This window comes from Dermochelys coriacea, chromosome 9 (assembly GCF_009764565.3).
Source record: "Dermochelys coriacea isolate rDerCor1 chromosome 9, rDerCor1.pri.v4, whole genome shotgun sequence".
NCBI classification, from domain to species: Eukaryota; Metazoa; Chordata; order Testudines; family Dermochelyidae; genus Dermochelys; species Dermochelys coriacea.
The window spans coordinates 70,048,987-70,064,041 of NC_050076.1; the positions used below are offsets into that span (position 1 = coordinate 70,048,987).

General features: G+C 39.4%; 1 long non-coding RNA gene across 1 annotated transcript; it reads right to left on the minus strand.

Moving 5' to 3' along the window:
* Nucleotides 1–4,337: 4,337 nt before the first annotated feature.
* On the minus strand, nt 4,338–11,396 carry LOC122455690. Its single transcript, XR_006274089.1, has 3 exons — nt 11,369–11,396; nt 4,980–5,028; nt 4,338–4,449 (listed from the first exon to the last, which is right to left on the minus strand). It is a non-coding gene; the product is annotated as an uncharacterized LOC122455690 (long non-coding RNA).
* Nucleotides 11,397–15,055: the final 3,659 nt, after the last annotated feature.

Below are 15,055 nucleotides of genomic sequence, written 5' to 3' on the forward strand. Positions count from 1 at the left end.
AAACTTTGTTCTCTCTCTTATATATGTATATGTGTATATATAAAATAAATTGGGGTTTTGATTAAACAGTTTTTTTCAAAAAGTATCTGCTTTCCTAAAATTTTCAGTTGTCGTCACAAAAACAAAAATTGTTTCAGTTTTGGGGAAAACAAAAAAACTGAATGATGAAAAGTCATGATTTTCCATGGGGGGAAATAAAAAATTTCTGATGAGTTCTATTAATTAACTTCACTATTAAAGCTGTGAACCTTCTTTCCAGTTTTAATTTGTTTAGCTTCCAACCTGACTTTCTCCGATATCTATCTAATTTTTCAACATCCTTGAAGAACCAGACTACTGGACACCAGAAGATAGTGGTCTCACCTATGACATATACAGAGGTGATATAATCTCACCTACTTTTACTCAGTATGCTCCTTGAGATTTTCTCAGTCACACAAGGCTTAGCTGTGAATCAGCCTATGCATCTGCCCATTGGAGTGAGAGGCACAAAGAACCCCCTTACGTTCTGCAAGGACCACATACATTGCAAATCACAATGTGGGGGGGGAGGGGAGGAGAAGGGAAGTTGAGAGGGGAAAGAATAGTAACTGTTGGCTGTTACTGCTCCTCCAAGGTAGATGGAACCTTGGCTCTTCCCCCCCGATGTACCAGCCAACTCAGAGAGAAGTGAGCTGTGCCAGGAAAAAGTGCTGCCATAGCGTCCTTCCCCCATCAAAAAAGGGTGGGGTATCATAATTTGGTCCCTTGTCTGTTCATGGGGCAGTGAAACTTGCTTTGATTGCAAGATGCCAATGGAGCCAAAGTGTGTTAGTGGCAATGCTCCTGACTCTCTCCTCCCTGCTCTAACTGTCCAGTCCTGCACTCCCTAATTATATTCTGGTTCTTTTAAAAAAGGGTTTAATATATGGTTAAAACTTAAAGCACATACTTATAATCTCCCTGTGTATCTAGCACAGTAAGAAGCTATAGTGCTAGAACCTGGGCCCTTGGGGATTCTGGGCAGCTGATGCCTCCAAATAACCACAAGAGGTTTAGGCAGGGTATACCTGGGAGGACCCCATAAAGCTAGGCTCAGCAGGAAGTACAGCCGCATAGGGCCTGAATGGCAGCCCCTCACAGGCCACTGGTTAGCCGATACTAGTATATAAACCAGGAAGTCATGATGGCGAGCTGTCTGAGCAGCACAGACTGTCTACCTGCTTCTGTTCCAGACCCTGCTAATGATAGACTCCAGCTTCCGACCCTGGTTCATCCTCAGCCTTGCTCTCTGATAGCTGTCTAATCTGCCACCTGACCCCACTCTCTGTAACTTGACCCTGTCTGCCTCCTAGCATCTGACTTTGTCTGGCCTGTCTTGGGCTCTGGCATCCCCTGCCTGACTCCCAACTCCTGCTCTGACTGCTAAATCAGACCGCCCACAGTACCAATAACAGTAGCTCATCCTGTAGTCCAATACACGCAGAGGGCTGTAACCTAAATTTTCAAAGGGGACTGTAAAAAAAGCATAGGAGGACAATTAAAACTCATTCTAACATATACCTAGAACCCTGGTGATTTTTTTTTAGTTAAAAATCACTATTAGTGTGATGCTCAGCTATTAAAATTAATTCATTACAGTTCATAAAGATGGTAGCTGAACCAGGCGAAATCAAAACAATTTACACTGAAAATCAAAACATTATTGCAAATCATGAGACTGTGAAGGAAAAAAAATTACCATAGAGACAAAAAACAAGATTGCATTATATTGTTTACGCCATACGAGTCCTCTCTAATTTCTTGGGCTAACGAACAGTCCCATCTAATTACAGAACAATTTTTCTTGATAAGGATGGGCTAGTCCCTACTCACTTTTTGCTACACTTTGTGAGCTAATGAACCAAGAATTAAATCTCAGGAAAAACTTGCTAGCTGTAAAAACAGTAGGACAGTGGCCAGGGCACCTCTATAGCCATGACGTCTACTGCACAGAACTGCTCATTTACCGACATCCGCCCTATGTGGCTGGTAGTTAATGCAGAGTCTCATTTACCTCAAGGGGGAAAAAGAGGCCTGTGCTTTTAAAGCAAGTATATTTTAGTTCCAGCCCTGCTTTCACCATCAAGTGCTAAGTGGCCATGGTGTGCAAACAGCAATTAATGCAACCTCCTCAATGGATTTCCCCCTCCCACCCAGTAGTCCAGAAATCAAAGAACAGGAGACAAAAGGAATGAAGGGAGGGTCCTGACGTTTGGATGGATACAAGTACCAGCCATTTACTTCTAACTAGGTTAAAACCAAATGGCTGTCAAAAGTGTCTTATTTGGCTGACCTCAGGAATGCATTTGTCCAACAAGGGAAAGCCCATCCCCATGCTTTAGGCTATTATCTCTATATAGGCTTCCCTGACTCTCGTATTGAGACAATGGGCAAGATTGGGTGAAATAATCCCATGGTGACATTCAAAGATTTGAAACAGGTCTTTCCTCCAAAACAGAATCCTAGCTGCAGAGTCCCTAACTATACTATGTTCAGTCTCCTTGCCTCAAATATTTTCCTACACTGTGACAGTTAACTGGAACTGGATAGGTAAAAAACTTTGAGGCTTTTTAAAAATCTACTTTAAGTAGGTACCTTTAGCCTATTTTGCCATTAATTGCACCCTAATGATTCAATTATAGTGAAACATTAAATGGAAAAAATTCTATTGTACTCCAATAAGTCTTTTTCTTTCCAAGCTCCCTTTGCTTGGAATTGTAAGCCTGCTTTATTCCTGTGTGTTTGTAGAGTCATAATTACTTAATTGTTCAGTGGTTCTGGGTAATGTAAAGAGAAAAGGCCTTATTATAGGTTTTGATCTTCTACCATTTATGCTTAAAAACAATTTGATGGAACTAAACAAACCAACAATATGCTGAGTGGGATTGACTACTCTCGTCTTGTATATGAACATAAGGCACTCAAGGATATTGGTCAAATGTGCATGCACCCAGAAATTACCTGTGTATATAGTGCATTTATTAACAGTACTATGAGTTGAAAGTCTGTCTTTCATTGTATCATATTAACACCAAAAGGCCCCAGCTAGCACCAGTGTCCCACCACTGTGTTGTAGGCACTGTACAAACACAGTAAGACAGTTCCTGCTCAATGAACTTCCATGCTCAATAGACAAGGTATATGATGTACAAGCAGAAGACTAGGAACTGAGTAATGGAGGGATTAAGTGACTTGCCCAAATTTATAGAGGAAGACTGTCAAAGAGCCAGGAACTGAATGGAGGTCTCTGACTGTTCCCATTCCAGTGCCTTAACAACTTCCTTGGTGTGCATACATGTATAAAAAAATTCTTAAAAACCCCTGGCACATACACTATCCATCGTAAAATTAGTACCACCAGCTCTACCAACAATACTCCCTTATCACACAGGAGTATTATCTACAAAAAAGACCACCATAAAGATGGACATGGCAGCAATGGCACGGACTCTCAAATCTAAATTGTCATGAATGTGACAGGTCCAAAATCCTAACTAATTCTGAATATTGGTATCCAGACATATTGCAAATATATTTCATAATCCTGTATTCAGAGTAGCAGCCGTGTTAGTCTGTATTCGCAAAAAGAAAAGGAGTACTTGTGGCACCTTAGAGACTAACAAATTTATTAGAGCATAAGCTTTCGTGAGCTACAGCTCAAAAATGCATCCGATGAAGTGAGCTGTAGCTCACGAAAGCTTATGCTCTAATAAATTTGTTAGTCTCTAAGGTGCCACAAGTACTCCTTTTCTTTTTGATAATCCTGTATGAATACAAATAGGAGCTTTTGAATAGAGGGCATTACATTAATTAAATCTGCAAAACTTCAATATAATTTAATTACTGTGGGTGGTATATACCCTTCATATAAAGTGTTACTGAAATAATTTCCTCCATTTAGAAGCTCAGATTAGGTATCAGAAGATTGTTTTCTTCTTTCAGAGCAGTTCTTCTCTTTTAGAAAGGAAGCAAGCATGCTGAAGGAAGCATAAAGAGTAGATGAACAATTAATCTAAAAATCCCAGTTGCTGTGACTCCAATGAGATATGATCACAGGCAGAGTAGGGCAGGAAAGGAGCCACTTAATGCTATTTCAGTTTCCTAGCTCCCCATATCAGAATTATCTTGGATTAAATTGATCCATCATTTATTAATACCACTTTCACAATCCTTTGTCTTTTTGTTAATATAAATTAAATTTAAATTATATGCAAATATTAGGATTATGGTGAAATATCCAGGCTGTATGTATTACCACAGTGACACCTGAAAACATTTCTGTACAAAGATTCTATCAGTGTTTTTCATTATAAATTCCATTTTTAATGGAAAGTGATTCATTTCTTTCCTTTTCTTTGTTTCCATCCTGAGCTGAGACTTTGTGTGCCAAGCTTCCGCCGGTGTGAATTTTAACAGATACTAGTGAGCCTCGAATTAAAGAGAAACATTTTTATGCCAAGCTTGTAAATAGCTTCCCAAGAATAAGGATAACAGATGTCAACCTTGTATAGCGCACACACAAAATATCTTGTTCATGTCATGCATTCCTAACACCCACAGCTAGTACTAAGAAGAATGGTCTGAGACTTGGGTTCAATACTTGGCTCAACCACAAACTTTTTATGTGTCCTTGGGAAAGTTGCTTAATGTATTCTGGGCCTCAGTTCCCCATCTATAAAATGGGAATAATAACTCCCTTCTTTAGGAATGTTGTGATGATGAAATATATCCATCATCATTATGTCATGCTTAGATGACGAGGGCCATGCAAGTCCTTCCATAGATAATTTCCCATGAAAAACAGCATCCAATTACATGAATAATAATTTCCACTCCCATAGTGTCTTTGAGCTTGTAGGCTCATCAAATATTATATAAGCTACTTTCAGCACATCACCCTTCTCCTAATGTAGAAAATCATATATACCCAATGGTGATATATATAAACACATACTTACTGGACTGAATTTGACAATGGGAAATACCGCAGGATACAAGGGATGAAACCTGTTTTCAAACAGAACTTCAAGACAATTTCTGCAATCAAAACTAATGCTTCAGAAAAGGCATTTTCAATCTAATGCATCCTCTATTATGGTATCTAAGTAACTAGAAATTTATGTAAAGGAATCATGATCCAAATAGATGAAGAATGGTGTTTGTTTAAGGCACTAAGCAGAGACTCAGGTGATGTGGGGTCAGTTTCTTGACTCTGCTGCAAAGTTCCTGTGTGATTTAGGAAAAGCTACTTAAACCCAGATCCACAAAGGTACATAGGCACCTAAGCCTTGGATTTAGGCACCTAAGTCCCAGTGTTGACTCAACTGTGCTCCACAACACTTCTCATCTAAACTTACTGGGTACCTATGTTTTTAGGGTAAAAGTTCTCCAGGTACCTATGCTTCTGCCTCTGGGCATGCACACTGCTGCCTCCCTGTAGGGATCCAGATGCCTACTTCCCATCTAAGCCCCAGAGCAATTCACAAATGGAAGGGAGCAGGGGGAGGCATTCAGCCACCTAAGTCTTTCTACTGTGGATAAAGACTTAAATAGTCATTGGGCCAGAGAGAGTGAGACTGTCTGTAGTTCCCCTGTTCCAATGACTCATTTATTCACAGAACAGTTTCAATGGGAGAGACTCAGGGAAACCCACATTGGAATCTCTCACTATTCAGTGATTAGCGCTCTCTCCTGAGAGGTGAAGATCCCTGTTTAGTGCACCCCCGCCCCCTCTCCCCTGCCCCTGTTGTCAGCATCTCTGATTGGCTAGCTTAGGCAGCCTTGTGTATTGGTCTTTTATGGATCACATTCTTAGGCACATCTCTCTCCCCATTCATTATACTGGAGCCTCCCTAAGGCTTTTGTCAATTGCGGTGGTGTTCCTGTGATTTTCTCAGCGCCATGAGACAGCATTGCAACACCTAAATCCCATTCATAGATCCCATCCTTACGATCTCCAGACATTATACATAGCCCATTACAGTCAATGGGAGTTTTTCCATGTACCTCAGTGTGTTTTGGATCACTCTCTGCCTCAGTTCCACATCTGTAAAATGGGGGTTAAGACTTTCCTATCTCACAACAGCATATTGAGGATAAATTAATTATTTGTGAGGTGCTCAGATAACTCCAGCGATGTGGCCAATTTAAATGGCCAGATAGAAAGATTCTGTTTTCCATCATTTCCTCTTATGATTATATGAGAATGTATGTGTGGCTTTCTTATAATATTTGTTTTTCTTTAGCATCTTCAGGCCAAGCCAGTTTTTAATGCTGTAATTTGGAAGCACGAGAGGTCTGGGGATGGGGAGAGTTTTTGCTAAGTGATGGATTTACATTTTACTTTGAAAGTGGGCAAAATCTAGTGTGGTGTGAGTTACTGAGGTTCTCAGTTATAAATGAGGAAGGAAACTAGTGTAAGTAGCAAAGTTTCATCATTATTATTTTTTATTTGTATTAGCCTAATGCCGAGGAGCCCAAGTTGTGGACCAGGACTCCATTGAGCTAAGTGCTGTACACACACAGTATCAAAAAGACAATCCCTGACCCAAAGATCTTTCAATCTATGTATAAAATAAGAGACAGCAGATAGCTACAGACAGACAGATGGGAGGGGTACAACGAGAGAGCATGATAGGCAATGGTCTCCATACACCAGTACCCTAACCATAGTCAAGTTTGCTATAGATGTCAGGGAAAAGGAGGGGTTTGAAGGAGGAGAATGAGGTAGCTTTGTAGATGCTTACCGGGAACTCCTGCCAAACAAGAGGAGCAGTATGGAGGCTGACATTCTTGGCAGATTGGAGGTGGAAGTCAACATCTCAATAGTGAATGAGAAATGATAAGTAGATGAATCAGCCATGAAAGGGCCCAAAAGTGAAGACAAGCAGCTTATATTTGATGTGATAGATAAGAGAGCCAGTGGAGGGATGCAAGAGAGGAGCAACACGGTCAAAGCAATAGCGTAGGAGCATGATCTTTGCTGCACCATTCTGAATGGATAGTACTGTGAGATTACCCAAATATGGGAACTAAGGACAGAGCTCTGTAGCACCTGCACAGAAAATTGGGGGGGGGGAGAAGAGGAGAATCCTCCAAAGAACACTTTGAAGGTGTGATTAGAGAGGTAAAAGGCAAACCAGAAGAGGATAGAATCACAAATGGCAAGGAAGAACACAGTCAAAGTTGGCCAACAGATCAAGGAGGATGAGGATGGAGTACTGGTTCTGAGCTTTTTTGCCATGAAGTCCTTAGAGACTTTGATGAGAGGGGTTTTAGTAAAGTGGTAAGGAGTAGAAGCCAGATTGGAGATGGTCTGAAATGAAGTTAGAGGAAAAATTCCAAACAGCCATTGTAGACAGCGATTCAATGAGCTGAAAGATAAAGGGGGAAGGGAGAGGTAAGGGTGGGAGTGACAAAAACATACTTGTATTGTGAGGAGAAAAATTCAGATGAGACAGAATTTGAGAAGGAGAGTAAGGGAAAAATATGAGTGGCCACAAGGGAAATCAAAAGATGGGATTGGGTCACTGAGACAAGTGGAGGGGTTAGAGACGGACAGCAGACAAAAAACTTCTGCATCTATGATGGGAGAGAAAAAGGAGGGAGTTGTAAGAAGAGAAGGGGCTTACAAAGTTAGGGTAACTTTGATGCTGATGGGTTAGAAAGTAAGTTGCAGCAGGAAAAGCAGACTTGCCCAGCCAAAGGAAGGCCCTTTACAATTCTTCCTGTACTGCAGAAGGAAAAGTTGGAGGGATTTATGTATGTTTGTTTTTTTACAAGAGTTATATTACCCAATGGAATTCTTCATGCAGGGATGTAATTAAACGTATTCCTTCCCTATGCCCATCTCTCCTGAGTTCAAGCAGAATGGGAGTGAGTGCAAGTCCCATGGACATCAATGAGAGTTATAGCTACTTACTGTGGGGTTCAGTTTAGCTTCTAGTTTGAGGCTGCATGAACCAGCTCACAACTTGCCTCTTCAACACCTTCTATTCAGCCAACTACACCCTCTGTTCCTGCTGCACCCCATTATTGGCCCTTCTGTGTATGTCACTCTAATTTTGCACACCCATAGAATATGAGGCTTATGCATGTCCTTTTGTTGTGCAGTAAACAAAATTTGGTACCAAATGCCCTAACGCCTCAAACTGACATCTTATCCCACAGTGCTAGATCTTCACGGGATATAGCAGGAATTATTATAATGTATTTCAACCAACATCATAGGTCAACCCAGGCTACAAAACTGTATGTAAACAAAAACTGACCACTTTCTGTTCAAAATAGAGAGTTAAATTCTGCCCTTTGGGGGAGTGTTGTGTGTGAGGAAACTAGAGGGAATACCTTCACATAATGCGAAACATTTAGTTTAATATGTGTTAGAATGACGACTTGAGAAGCATGCTTTATTCTTTCCTTTCAAAGGGAGGTAGGATGGATGGGGGATGGGCCTTGACCTTAGAAACATGTCACAAATCTTGGCCCCAAGCATTTAGATGTCAGGATATTCAAATACAGTGCCCCCAGAATCCTTCTTGTGCATGGTCTTGCCCACCATCTCCCCCCTCAACCCATGCTTCCCTAGCAGAGCAGTTAGCGTTATTGTCCCTTTTGCCATTAACAAATTGCCCTAAGCTGTGAACCGACTCCCTGTCCAAAGGGTGGGAGCTGTGTAGCAGAATTTGCTACTTCAAGAATTATATTAAGTAATGCAGCCATTTACCAGTACTTTGTGGGTGTTTGCTGAGGAAACAATAATGTGAGTGCTGTCAATCTCCATCCTTTCTGTGACAGGTGACTAATTTTACTATGTCTAGTGGGCTACTTAGCTGCCATTCTTACTGTTCCATCCAAGCCCACTATTTATCCAGTATTTCTCAGACTTTGGTTCCCTCCATGCCATTGGTGTAACAGGGGTCAACTTGCCTTTTAACACACCAAAGATTTGACAAACTGTGAGCCCCAGATAGCAAATGAGAGTGACAGACTCAAATGCCCTTAACACACACTTAAAAAAAAATAAAAAACCTTCCTCAAGACAAACTTCTGACCATGGTGGATATTTGCCACCTCTCTAGCAGAAGGCCTAAATAATGTACACTTTGTTGCATTTCAAAGTCTAATGCAAATGCACAGCACTATACCAAATGCTGTAACTCGAGGGACTACAGGCTTCTGCCCTTCTAAGTTTACTGCAAGCAAACAAAAATAAATAAATAAATCCCACTTAATTTTAACCTTCGACCAACAGGTCAAAATACATCTTAACTCAATACAATTTTATCCTCTAACCATTCCATAGTCAATTAAAAGACCATCTATTGCTTTTGTGGGGCTTCTGTGAATCAGATGGTGATCAGACTTTACTGAATTTGGCTCTTAACATACAAAGATTTAAAATTTGAGATTCCTGGCTGAACTCTACATGAAAGTTATCCTCAGCGCTTCCCTGTGTACTGCATATTGCCCTTCTCAGGCAAACACTTGCTCCTATTAGAGAAGTAAAATAAGTCTCTCTCATTATCTAGGTGAAACAAACTCTTTTAGTTAGTCATATGACACCCCCATGCTCCCATGAGAGCTCTGTAGTCATTCTAACAGAGAAGCTACAGATCACTTACCTGACCCTGTAGAACTGTTTTGTAGGTGATATATGCAAAAGGACCAGCAGATCTGATATCACCTCTTTGGACAACTGCAGCATTTTATCACTCCATTCTGTTAACAGAATAAAGGAATGAGGGTCCTAATTCATGCTGGTGTAAATTAATTGGCTTATGTGAAATTTATAGCACTTAACAATATGGATTTATTGAGCCTGATTCTCCTCTCACTGCACCTCTGTAAATCAGTACAGAACAACTGCACGGATGTCAGTGGTGGAAAACTGGTATCCGTGCAAGAAGAGTCAGGCCCTTGAATTAATTAAAAATATGTCCTTTGTAGCCCCAGCACTAGCTTGCCCTTATTATATTCACTGACTTGCCTTTATTATATTCAGCAGTAATGCAAGGAACCTACAAGCCTGTACCCTGTTAGACATTAGCTTCAGTAATTAGCATAAGACTTGAGGCTTCTGAAGTTTTGCACAGAAATATAACCCAATGTTAACCCCCAAGAATAGAGTGTGTAAGGAGAAGTTTTGTTGGACTAAACCACAACACCACCAGCCAACCATAGGAAATGAACTAACATCTGGGGATGTCTGACCAGAAGAGTGCCATGGCAACAAGTTAAGGTCATTGATATACTAACCTATAGGATGAAGTAATACCAACATTAGTAGGGTGAGGAAATGCAAATAAGGAAGAGGGGTGAAACATGTACTGAATATGCATTGGACATAGTGGTATCAGCATAACATATTATAAAAATTGTATCCCAGCTTGTGGGCAGAAGGAGAGAGAGATGTAGCCAGAATGATGGCCATTAGTGATGAGGAGAAGGTGATGGTGATGAGGAAGATAATGGCTAACATTTTAGGTTGTTCTGCAAGGAATAGTGCTGGTGTGATTGTCCAGATGTACATTCTGTATTATCTACCTTACTGAGTTAGAATGTTGCTTTGCTAAATATATTAATAAACTACTGTAAATATAGAAGGGTTCCTACAGTGCGAGTGTAGCAACAGTGCACATTGAACTACATAGTAATTTTAAAAATATTGGTTCTGATCTTGGGACAAGAACCTGTCAACCCTCAAAGTGATAACTGAGAATTCTTAAGTAATCAATATAATTAATACATAAACTATAGATAGAGCTATATATTTACGAAAATGCATGTTTTTAAAAGATTCTGCAAGATGCTAAGTGCCCCCATTTTCTATTGACTTTAGCACTCAGCAGGAGAGCACTTAGCACTCACTGGATCTGAGCCTTGATATGGTTTCTTTTTTTCCTGAAGCTTTGTTATAATTTTACATGCCTCTGAATCAGAAATGTCCTAAATTAGCTGCAGAGAAGCCAAATAATACAGGGAATAGAGCTGGGCTGATCTGTTCAGTGATATTTGAATGCATCTCAGCTCAAGATTGTTTGGAGGCCTGCAGGTATCACTATGAATACTGTCTCTCTGCACTTTAACCTTATAAATTAGTCTTTAGATTTTGAATAAGGTGAGTGGGTGCTATTAGGACAATGATAGTTTACTCCCTTTAGCTGTCTGTTCAACTTTTATAAGGCTTTTCTTCAATCATAATGCACACTGAGAGGTGTATTATGACAAGAGTCTGAACAGACAGCTTACATTATAACATATTCCTTTTATTTCTTTGAGTCAAGCAGAAAGGAAAATGGTGTTTGAGGCCATAGGGATACGAGTCAGGTGGAACTTAAGTACTTACAGGAATGAAGAGAGAGAAAACTGTTTTACAAAAAGAAAAGGAGTACTTGTGGCACCTTAGAGACTAACAAATTCATCCGATGAAGTGAGCTGTAGCTCACGAAAGCTTATGCTCTAATAAATTTGTTAGTCTCTAAGGTGCCACAAGTACTCCTTTTCTTTTTGCGAATACAGACTAACACGGCTGCTACTCTGAAAACTGTTTTGGTCCCTGAGCCATATGAGGAAGTCTGAAGAAAGCTCCCAGGGGCTGAAACATAATTTTCTTTTTCTGTTCAGTCTTGAAAAAAAAAAAGGGGGGGGGACAACAACTTAGACTATAAGTGGTCTATTTAAACTGTGTTATAATTAGGACTGGAAGTTCATCATGGTGACGCTAGTGAAAAGTAACAGTAGAGAGGTAGGTATGGCAACAATAATACAAGTTATATAAAAATGATGGTCAGATATACATTTTGAAATTATTAGTGAGAGAAGTAGGTCATAAAAGATCTAATTCACATAAGCAATTAAAAGTATGGATATTTCTGAATATTTTCCCAAAATTTTCACTTTTTTCCCTCCCTCTTCTCACCCTCTAAAAGATTTTGTATTCTTCTGCATGTACACCTCCAAAATCCCTCGCTCCCCTACATTTAAAAAATGGCCATCATTAGTGATTGTGTAGATGATAAACAAGAAGAAAGGGATGAAAGGACTGATCATCAGCTAGTGTAAATTGTCATAGCTCAGTGCTGAGGATCTATCCTTAAGTGATTTTTCAAGGTAACAAAGCAAGTTAGTTCCAGAAAGGAATAAACACCCAGATTCCTTCTCCTTTTCTCTAGCAATTAAATAATGATCCCTTTCTCTCATTACTCCCTGTGAACTCATAAAGTTCAGTGATTTAGTTCAAATAAGTTCTCCAAAGTTTCACAGCTTATCCCCATCTGTGAGGTCTGCAAAACTGAGCTACAAATCTACCTCTCAGTATTTTGCCTCTTCCACTCTTCACTGTCATGTGAAAATGAAAAGGAAGTTAAGTGGGAAATTTAAAGAAAGTGAGACAAGAGCAAGAATCATTACACAAGACAAAATTAAATCCAGAATTGGAAGTCGGATTCTGCCACCCGCGTAGACCAGAATTTGAACAAAAATAAAACCAAAAATCCTAGCATTGAGCCATTTCTCTACTTTTGGTAAAGCTAAAGCACCACATTACTAGCACCAGATGGCACTGTGTGAAGGTATAATTAACATCACTTAGAATTTCCCTCAGAATACCTAAAATGGAGTTGATAAGCAACTACTGACTTCTGGTTCCAGAGAAAATGCTAACTAGGCAAAAAGGTTATCTCCCTAAGCTAAGAATGCTCAATTTTCTACCTCTTGCAATAATGGAAGAAAGCTATCCAACTTTGCAGTGTGTACCTTGCAGCTTGGGTGTCCTGTTTTTCTCTTCAGGAGTTTTATATGTAACCAAGATGCCTTTTCATGTGCTAATCTGTTAACGGTTCTATCCTTTGTGTTTCTCATTCTCAACAGCTGCTAGAGTCATAACATTGTGGAAGCACCAAAGGGCCCGAACAGGATTAGGGTCTTGTTGGGCTAGCAGCTATACCCTACAACTGTAAAAAGAAAAGGCACCACAGGGACTTGGCTGATCTGGCAGCTAAAGAGTAGGTAGAAGATGGACATCAGGCAAATTTGAAAATACTTTGTCTAACTCTTTTAGAAATCTTTGATTAATTCCTAGCAAATGGAAACTAAAATATTGCTCTTCTTTTTCCCCTCCCTGTCCCACTTCCTTCCTATTCCTTTGTTTATTTTTGTTCTTTTTGTCTCTTTGTTTAATCTCCCCTTATTTTTGGAAAACAAATTCAATAGAATACTTTGGGGGGGGTATCCATTTGTGTGTTGTTAATAAGGTCAGGGGACAACCCCTTACTCCCATCTCAGCAACTGTGGAGGACATACACTACAAAATCAATCTGATGATAGGTAGGAATGACCCTCTATAAAACACCTCTATAAATTGTAATTGCACCAGAAATAAACAGCATGTAAAATAAATTGTTAAATAACATAGTAGATTAATAAACATAGAAATCAAAATCCTTTGATTGTCTTGGGTAAGTGAACACAGGATACTATTTTCTTCTCCTTATGTCTAGGCCTGAGCTACTAAATTTAGTTCCACATGGAAATGATCCCAGAGTTCCAGTGTTCACAAATAGAGGGGTCTGGTTCAGATTTGTAGAATTATATAAAAATAGGAGCCAGCTTTGGATCTGGGTTTTGGATCTGAGTCTGGACATTCTTTCTGTTTGGGATGAGTCTAGGGCTCTGGTTCAGGGCCATCTACAGTTCTTACAAATAGGGTCTTTGAAAAATGTAATAATGAAAATATTCCCACCCCAAAACACAAACCTTTAATTTTTATTTGCAACACACTTCATGTCACAGCTGGGATGTTCTCAAGGACTGTTTCTTGTACAAATGGAAAAGTCCCATTTACATTCCCAAAAATTCCAGTTTAAAAAGCAGTAGACTTTATTCTATCATCATTTCTTAAGCAGAACTCCCTCTTGACATCAGTAAGGAGGTCTGCTTAAAAATCAGCAGGGTAGTATGGCCCCCATGACATTAGCCTAGTACAGTAATAAAATCAATTTCTTATTCAGAGAGTTCATTTCTGGATTTAGTTTTGTCCTATATGATGAATCTTACTCCCATATCATTTTCTTACCCTTTTCCCTTCTGAGCTGGCACTTCATTTGTGGATCTGTGTGCCTACTAAATCTTGCTATTGAGAATTTTTATTTCTAGATGTTTTAGAAGTAAATCTGTCTCAGTCGAGCTCTTGAAATGAAAATAAAAAGTTCATTTTTATCCTAGGGTAGAAATTTCTCTCAGCTGGATACTCTCATTTGACTTACTGCCCCCTGAAGTTTTAACCCATTTTGACAATTGTGAACTAACTCCAATCTGTTGAAAAGAAACATTATTTCACCATGATTGACAGCAGAAAATTTCATAACTCATTTCAGAGCTGCAAGCAATTAGTCGATCATTACAATGTGTTTCACTTAAACAGCAGAATTTACAGGGACATTTTCTCAGCTGCTTAGGCATAAGTTCATGATAAAGAATAAGGATGTGTCTTGACAGGGACTGCAAAATGGAAGCTTATAGTTACCTTGCTACAAATAAATAACTAAACTTGGGGGTTTTTAGGCCAGGTCACCTCTTAAGCTATTACCAAACTTCTTTGACCACAACAGGAGGATGTTTGATTAACTACCAAAAAGAAAGAATGCAGCAAATAATGAGACATCAAAAACAACAACTTTCTGACAGCACTTATTGAGCTGTGCTTCATGAATGACATAAATAGAGACAGCATAACCTCCATTATATTTAAGAGAGCTAATCAAGTATCATGCATGATATGAAGTTCAAACAAGTCGTTAACTGGTAAAAAAAAAAAAAAGGCAGTGGCTTAAAAACTAATACAATTAAAATTTCATATTTGGGCTGGTTTAATAATTAATTATATAGGATAACCTGACTGATGTGGAAATTGAAACTTTAATTTCCAAAGAAAGGAAGATACCCTTCACTGAACTAGTTATGTTGTTCAGGAAGACAGGTATGATACTGGTGGTAACCTAAAGTAACTCCTTTATTTCAGAATCTGTTATGTACT